The sequence below is a fragment of the Lacerta agilis genome, chromosome 8, assembly GCF_009819535.1.
Source record: "Lacerta agilis isolate rLacAgi1 chromosome 8, rLacAgi1.pri, whole genome shotgun sequence".
NCBI classification, from domain to species: Eukaryota; Metazoa; Chordata; class Lepidosauria; order Squamata; family Lacertidae; genus Lacerta; species Lacerta agilis.
In genome coordinates, this window is record NC_046319.1 from 82397384 (window position 1) to 82406279 (window position 8896).

The window sequence follows — 8896 nt, forward strand, 5'->3', positions numbered from 1 at the left end:
TGAGACCTTTTTAGGAGGTAATTTAATGATGGTTTGATTTATACCAACGTTATGTATCTGATGTTAGCCCACCCTGAGCTCCGACTTCGGCCGGGGAGGGCGGGATATAAATAAAAGTTTTTTGTATTGTTGATGCTATTATTCCTTTGTAAGAAAATATGAATAACCGTAAACCATTTTGCAGGGGGGGATCAATGGGGGGTGGCCAAGAAAATTTTCTGCACCGGGTACCACCTGACCTTCCTACGCCTCTGGGGGGGTTGGATGGGAAAGAGGCTGCAGGCTTCTGGGCATGAGATGCCTCCTCATTTAGGCACAGAAAGCAGAACATGTGCCAATCCGTGGCGATCTCCCCCTCCTCCCCCAGTAGCAAACAGCACCCACTGGAGCCCACGGGAGACCCCTTGCAGCCGGGTGGCAAATCCTGCCTCTCCCATGCTTCCCGTAGCTCCGGAAAACGTGAGGTGCATGTGCCTTGTCAACGGGCATAGTCAGGCTGGGGAAACGCTGTTGAGCAAGCATATTCCGTTACAGGTAGGTAGCGTGTTGGTCTGCCATAGTCAAACAAAATAAAATTTAAAAATTTCCTTCCGGTAGCACCTTAGAGGCCAACTAAGTTCGTTCTTGGTATGAGCTTTCGTGCGCATGCTTTTGGTGTATCTGAAGAAGTGTGCATGCACACGAAAGCTAAAAAAAAAAAATACCAAGAACAAACTTAGTTGGTTTCTAAGGTGCTAGTGGAAGGACTTTTTTATTTTATCATATTCTGTTAGTTCAGAAAGATCAGTCGCTCACCACTGCCCACTGCCAAACAGTCAGATATCAAGAGATGCACAGTTATTCAGCTGTTGCGAGGGTTGGCTTAGAAAGGGAGGCTTGGGGAGGAAAAGGGGCCTCCCCCCCCCAGGGAAAGGGAGTGCCGTGATTGTGAGAGCGAGCTCTTCGGTTAGGGAAGGCTTAGATGAAAAAGCCAAATGCTTAAGAGCTTGCCATTAATATGTTTCGGTGAAAACCTCTGGGCGGGGGTTCAATGGACGAGTCCCACTAATGGAAAACAGCACAGTGTTTCTCACGAATGCTACGGGACTGCTAGGTTCATAGAATCGTTGAGCTGGAAGGGTTCCTGAGGGCATCGGCCCAACCCCATGCAATATAGGAATTTCAGTTAAAGCATCCATGACAGAGGGCCATCCAGCCTCGGCTTATAAAAGCTCCAAGGAAGTGTGGTGAGGTCTCCTTCTTTGGAGGTCTTGAAGCGGAGGCTTGACAGCCATCTGTCAGGAATGTTTTGATGGTGTTTTACTGCTTGGCAGGGGGTTGGACTGGATGGCCCTTGGGGTCTCTTCCAACTCTAGGATTCTAGGAGAGTTCACCATCTTCCAAGGGAGACCGCTCCACTGTCAAATAAGCTCTTACCGTCAGAAAGGTCTTATAGAATCCTAGAATCCTAGAGTTGGAAGAGACCCCAAGGGCCATCCAGACCAACCCCTGCCAAGCAGGAAACACCATCAAACATTCCTGACAGATGGCTGTCAAGCCTCCGCTTCAAGACCTCCAAAGAAGGAGACTCCACCACACTCCTTGGCAGCAAATTCCACTGTCCAACAGCTCTTGCTCTCAGGAAGTTCTTCCTAACGTTTAGGTGGAATCTTCCTTCTTGTAGTTTGAATCCATTGCCCCGTGTCCGCTTTCTGGAGCAGCAGAAACAACCTTTCACCCTCCTCTATAGGGCATCCTTTGATATATTTGAACATGGCTATCATATCCCGTGGACTGCAAGAAGATCAAACCTATCCATGCTCAAAGAAATCAGCCCTGAGTACTCACTAGAAGGACAGATCCTGAAGTTGAGGCTCCAGTACTTTGGCCACCTCATGAGAAGAGAAGAATCCCTAGAAAAGACCCCTGATGTTGGGAAAGATGGAGGGCACAAGGAGAAGGGGACGACAGAGGATGAGATGGTTGGACAGGTTCTTGAAGCTACTAACATGAGTTTGGCCAAACTGCGAGAGGCAGTGGAAGGATAGGAGTGCCTGGCGTACTCTGGTCCATGGGGTCCCGAAGAGTCGGACACGACTGAACGACTGAACAACAACAACAACAACAATCATATCCACCCCTTAACCTTCTCTTCTCCAGGCTAAACATACCCAGCTCCCTAAGCCGTTCCTCATCAGGCATCGTTTTCCAGGCCTGGACCATTTTGGTTGCCCTCCTCTGGACACGTTCAGCTTGTCAGTATCCTCCTTGAACTGGGGTGCCCAGAACTGGACACCAGTATTCCAGGTGAGGTCTGACCAGAGCGGAATACAGTGGTACTATTACCTCCCTTGATCTAGATTCTATACTCCTATTGATGCAGCCCGAATTGCATTGGCTTTTTTAGCTGCTGCATCACACTGTTGACTCATGTCAAGTTTGTGGTCTGCCAAGACTCCTAGATCCTTTTCACATGTACTGCTCTCAAGCCAGGTGTCACCCATCCTGTATTTGTGCCTTTCATCTTGCTGATGTTTCATCGGACTCTCCTTTGTCATTTGCTTGAGGCCCTTCCTGCTCTTTAGATGATAATAATGTTATTGGGGGCGGGTGGGTTAGGCCCCCTGTCTAATTCTTGGAATATCCAGGCTAGATTCCCAGTGGGGTGATAGCCTGGGCGACGGGCCATTAAGGGGAGCAATGGAAGGGTCCTGTGTGCAAGGCGGCAAATGGGTGGGACCCTCTCCCTCAATGGGCAAGTATTTAGGGCAAAGGCAGAGTTGAGAGCAGAGGGCTGAGGCGTGAGAGCGAAAAGCAGGCAGACGCCAGAGGGAGAAAGCTACGTTTGGTTTCTGTTTGATGCAATAGGAGTATAGCGTCTAGATCAAGGGAGGTAATAGTACCACTGTATTCCGCTCTGGTCAGACCTCACCTGGAATACTGTGTCCAGTTCTGGGCACCCCAGTTCAAGAAGGATACTGACAAGCTGGAACGGGTCCAGAGGAGGGCAACCAAAATGGTCCAAGGCCTGGAAACGATGCCTGATGAGGAACGGCTTAGGGAGCTGGGTATGTTTAGCCTGGAGAAGAGAAGGTTAAGGGGTGACAGGATAGCCATGTTCAAATATATCAAAGGATGTCCTATAGAGGAGGGAGAAAGGTTGTTTCTCTGCTGCTCCAGAGAAGTGGACACGGGGCAAGGGATTCAAACTACAAGAAAGAAGATTCCCACCTAAACATTAGGAAGAACTTCCTGACAGTAAGAGCTGTTTGACAGTGGGATTTGCTGCCCAGGAGTGTGGTCGAGTCTCCTTCTTTGGAAGGTCTTGAAAGCGGAGGCTTGACAGCCATCTGTCAGGAATGCTTTGATGGTGTTTCCTGCTTGGCAGGGGGTTGGACTGGATGGCCCTTGGGGTCTCTTCCAACTCTAGGATTCTATGAATCCAAGGTTGTGGCTATGGGAGAAACGAGACCCTTTTGGGGTGCTGATGCTGTGAGCCTCTCTCCATCGCAGGCTCAGGTTCCGTAGATGTCTAAACAAACCATAAATCCTAAAGACGGTGTAGTAGTCGTGTGCATTATTCCGAAGGAAACACGAACCCTGGGTACCCCTGGGATCTGGCCCTCCTAAGAGATTGGGGTATTCTGCAACAATATGTATCCTGCCTCTTCCTTCAAAAATGTGGCAAACTGTCTTTCTGCGTTTGAGTATCTGCTACAAATTCCGATTCCGACAGCAATAGCTGGGGACTAGAACTGTACTTCAAAACAAAAACCCAGAGTACTGGTACTTCTGTTGGGGATAATTCAGACCGAAATCCTCAGGTGTCAGAAAAGGTTGTTTATGCATGCAAGAATGGCGGCCTGTGTTTTGTTAGCCCCAAAATGGAAACGAGCGAGGTCCCAACTAAAGACGAACGGCAAGCGAAGTTGACAAAACATGCACAACTTGCAGACTTAGCATATAGAATAAGAGGAACAACAAGAAGAAGATACGTATTTAAAGAAGATTGGAAAACGTTTATTGAATACGTGGGAAATAATTGTGTACAGCTGAAAAACGCTGGCAGCATTAAGATAAATCAACATTGTAAATAAGTTTTTGATGGATGCAATAATGGAAAACTGATTGGTATAGGTTTTTTTTGGTAAAATAGGCAGGGATTTAACATATGTAAAATGAACCATGGAAAGGGAAGAAGGGAAGTCATTGGTATCTTAAGGATGCAAAATGTTTACAGCGGTACCTCGGTTTACGAACCTTAATCCGTTCCGGAAGCCCGTTCTTAAACCAAAGCCGTTCTTAATTAAACCGAGGCGCGCTTTCCCTAATGAGGCCTCCCGCCGCCGGGGCCCTTACACTGTTCAGCTTCTGTTCGTAGACCATGGTAAAGTTCCCTAACCGGAACACTACTTCCGGATTTGCGGAGTTTGTATACCAAATAGTTTGTAAACAGGGCTGTTCTTAAACTGAGGTACCACTGTATTTGAAATGGTAAATAGAAATTTATAAAAATTATAATATATATATATACTATATATATATATATATATATATATATATATATATATATGAAACTGCGGACCAAAGATAAGTGTGGGTGAGCTCCGTGGGAAAATATCTGAGTTCATAGATATCTGTGTCGAAAGCTGCCAACTGCTTTTCCACACACAGAAATGCCTCCGCTAGAAAGGGCGGGGGGGGGGCATCAGTTTTGCCGAGCTCCGATGGGTATCTCGTTCAATAGCAGAGATCCGGCTTTCCTGCTGTGGGAACGGACCCCAGCCGTGCCAGTATTCAGGGCTGATATGGGGTAATTCTGGCACGAGTTTGGCCCAAACTGCGGGAGGCAGTGGAGGGTAGGGGTGCCTGGCGTGCTCTGGCCATGGGGTCACGAAAGAGTCGGACACGACTGAACGACTGAACAACAAATGGGGGTAATTAGCCCTGGCAGACTCCCCAGGGTGGGGAAGGGCAGTCTCACAGACCGCGGATCGCCCGTGATCTGTCGGCTCGCCTCAAGGTGCGAGCCGGCAGGGGCACTGGGTCTAAGAGCACAGCACAACTGGCACTCTCCAGAGACATTCCTACACGCAGGGGCACCGCTTTCTTAAAAATAAAAAACAGAGAGAGACCCCAAGCCAAGAGGAGAGGATCTCCTCCCGCGATGTCCCGTCAGATGGGCAATTCACAAGAAATCTGCCGAGCAAATAAGTCAGAAAGTTACAGGTGGGTAGCTGTGTTGGTCTGCCATAGTCGAAACAAAATAGAAAATTCTTTCCAGTAGCACCTTAGAGACCAACTGAGTTTGTTCTTGGTATGAGCTTTCGTGTGCATGAAGAAGTGTCTGAAGAAAGTGTGCATGCACACGAAAGCTCATACAAGAACAAACTCAGTGGTCTCTAAGGTGCTACTGGAAAGAATTTTCTATTTTGTTAAGTCAGAAAGTGTTTAAAAGCAACAGCAGCAGCAGCAGCCTGTTCTTTGGGATTTGGGGATCTATTGGCCGTTAGATGGGAAGCCCCTTATGGGTCTCTGAGTCCATGCAGTTGCCTGTCCTAGCCTAGAATGCCAAACATGCGGCTCAGTTAGATAGACGTTCTCCAACTTCCCAACCCTACAATGGGGTCGAAAGGTGTTTTCAATGTGCGACAAGCACCCTAGGCACGCAGGGGAGCTCTGGTCATCTGTTTCCGTTAGGAGCGGAGATTGGAAGCAACGAATCAGGAGATTTGTCAAGCAACCACTAGATGTGCTGAAGTCTGTTGCTGCCAGACGCTTGAGTAGATGCTGTCTCGGTGAATCATAACGCTGGGAAATGATTCTGGAGTAAAGTTGTGAAGAACCGGCTTGAAGGGCAAACATCATGGGGGATGTGTCCTACATCGGCCTCTGCCAAGCTGGCTCGCTCCAGATGTTCTGCGTTTACAGCTGTTAGCAGAGAGACTGGAACAAAGCGGATCGAGCCCAGAGAGGAAAGGAACTGATAGCACTTTACTGATAACAAGCTGTACAAAAGCAGAATATAACTCTTACTGACAGCCCTAGCTGAGAACAGGGAGATTTCAGCCACGCATACAGAGATCAAACACCCTTCAGGATACTTTCCCTTTGCAACCGTCAAACTCTCAGCCATCTTCCTCCCTGGCCAAGTTCCTCAGCTTAGTTGAATTAACTAAAACCAGATAGTTTTAAACTGAATTTTGAATAAACGTGCAATTCGTTGCTCCTTTTCGGATCTTAATTGTTACAAAAGTCGTAACATCTCTGCAAGATCCCAGGGGGTTCCAGGCACTCACCCAGGGCCTGTGTTCCTTCGGGGAATTGAGACACATCGGAGACTGTCATAGCTTTAAGAAATATGGTGTATTCGCCTATTCACACTTTAAGTATGCACGAAAGGAATCCAGACCTTAAAGCGTGGTCATTTCAAGAGGGGCTTGTCCCGCACAGCAGTTGCAGCCAGACTTCAGCCACCCTGCCCAAGATGGATCCCAATTTTTCTTTTTCCTAGCACCCTTCCCAGCTCAAAATCTCTTTTCCCTGTCACCTCAAACACATACCCCATCACCTTGCCAACATCTGTCTCCCCAGGCTAAAGGATTCCTTTTGGATGGCCCATAAACCTCCTTTGCTCTTTGCTAGGTTTGCATAAGCCAGCCCAGGGATTCCCTATCTGGTACAGCTCTGCAGCTTGTACTTCCGTCCAATCCCGATTAATCAAAATCCTACCATTGTTAATCTCAGGGTTGGGATGGTGGCTTGAATCCTGATACTTTCGGCGAAGCCTTGCAGCCAGGGGAATGTGTAAATACTTCTATTGTTATTTGGGGGGAAGAGGGTAGTTAAAAGGTGTCGGGAACTGGGGTTATTGACAGGGGTGGGTGATGGGCTCATGTTCTACATGCCAAACACTCCTACTTTGGGACATATATGTGACGTATCTAGGGTGCTGTGGAAAAATGTGTGTGGCACCCTGTGGAGCTGGCAGCAGAGCAATCTGCACCCATGATTTTCCCTTATCAATACGAAAATTGTCTTTTCTTCTTTTCTTTCTTTCTTTCTTCTTTCTTTCTTTCTTTCTTCTTTCTTCTTCTTTCTTTTTCTTTCTTTTCTTTCTTCTTTCTTCTCTTTCTTTTTCTTTCTTTCTTTCTTTCTTTCTCATGCTTTATTGTTCATAATTGCATCTATACAACATAATCAAAATCGCCAGAATCACAAAATAACAACTCTCTAACATAAATTTCCTTCGTCAACATTTGCCTTCCCATCCTTTCCACATTCCTTTTCATTTTGATAAACTTGTTGGTTAACGTAACTACTTATTTAACAATAAAATATTAGAAATATTAGAAAAAAAGGTGTCTTCTCGTGGAGCTCTCCAAGGTCCTGACATCCCTATCCCTCCTATCCTGCTTGCAGGTTTGCCATTGGGTGGTCTTTGGCCCACTGTGAGAACAGGATGCTGCAGACTCGATAGGTCTGGCCTGATCCAGCAGCAATGGCCTTGGGAATAGACCACCACTCCAGTTGTTTGGTGATAAGGACTGTGGGTTGTGCGGGGGGAAGGGAGTGTTTGGTGGCAATTTCTGCTTATTTCAGGGACACTCCAGAAGCATCTACAATGTGGCTGTACATGTTCTCCCAGTGTGGGCGCGATGCCCGAGATCGGAGCCATCCCACTCCTTCAGCCTTGAACAACCTCTAACAGCTTCCTCCTGGCTATGCTGCTCTGGGCATCCCTGCAGCCAGGCAGCCCTGTGTCAGAATGAGTCCATTGGGCTTCTACAAACATCATCCAGCGAATGGTGAGTAAAGAGTGACCAAGGGATGGGAAGCGTTTGGTGTGCGAATTGGGCTTGCTGGAATTGCCAGATGTTTTGGATGGAGGGGGCCGACGTAGGGTGTCTGAATCAGGGTTTCCCGGCCCCGGTGCCCTCCAGATGTTTACGGATGCGAACCCATGTGGGAATGTTCAGGGAGGCAGGAGAGGAGTATATAGTTTATTAATATCCTTCTAACTTGTGCTAGGAAGGACCCACAGGATGCAACCCATACCCAATTACAATTGTTACCTTTTGATTAGTTGTGTTTTGTCCTTGCCAGCAACTCTGGGAGGTGAATCGCCATTGTACCCCATTTTACAGATGGGGACTTTAGGAGCGAGGAGAGCAGAACCAGCAGGCGAGGATCCCTTTCTGTGTTGGGAACTGTTGCATAAATGGGTTTCTCTGTGTGTTCAGTAAATAATTCAGTTTTCCATCTTGAATTAACCTTCCTGAAGATGTTCCTGCAGGCTGCTTCCTTGTATCATCATAATGGGGAGTGTCCATTTTAAAGGACGTTTGGGTTGAATCTGCTGCCATCATGGTGGAAAAAACTGCCATCTTGGCTTGTCCACTGGCTAGCTCCCCCCCTTAATGTGAATTGATGATGGTAATGATGATGATGATGATTATTTATATCCCTGCCCATCTGGCTGGTTTCCCCAGCTACTCTGGGCAGCTCCCAACAGAATATTAAAAATAGAATCACACGTTACTGCTTAATTAGTATTCTATGTATATGTTTAAATCTACATTTGGTTCTTGCTCCTATGTATTTATTTATTTATTTATTCGCTTAGATTCATACTGTTATGCTATTTATTTAGATGTGTTGCTTATGCCGGTCTATGACCGTAATAAAGTACTTGACTTGAATCACACATTAAACTTCCCCATACAGGGCTGCCTTCAGATGTCTTCTACAACTCAGATAGTTGTTTATTTCCTTGACATCTGAAGGAGGGTGCCACCACCGAGAAGGCCTCTGCCTGGTTCTGTGATGGCCTGGGAGTCAGACTCTGATGCTGAACCTGAGGGATCCCAGCCTGCACGGGATTCCCCGCCTCCAGAACCAGCTGAGCCGGGGCCAG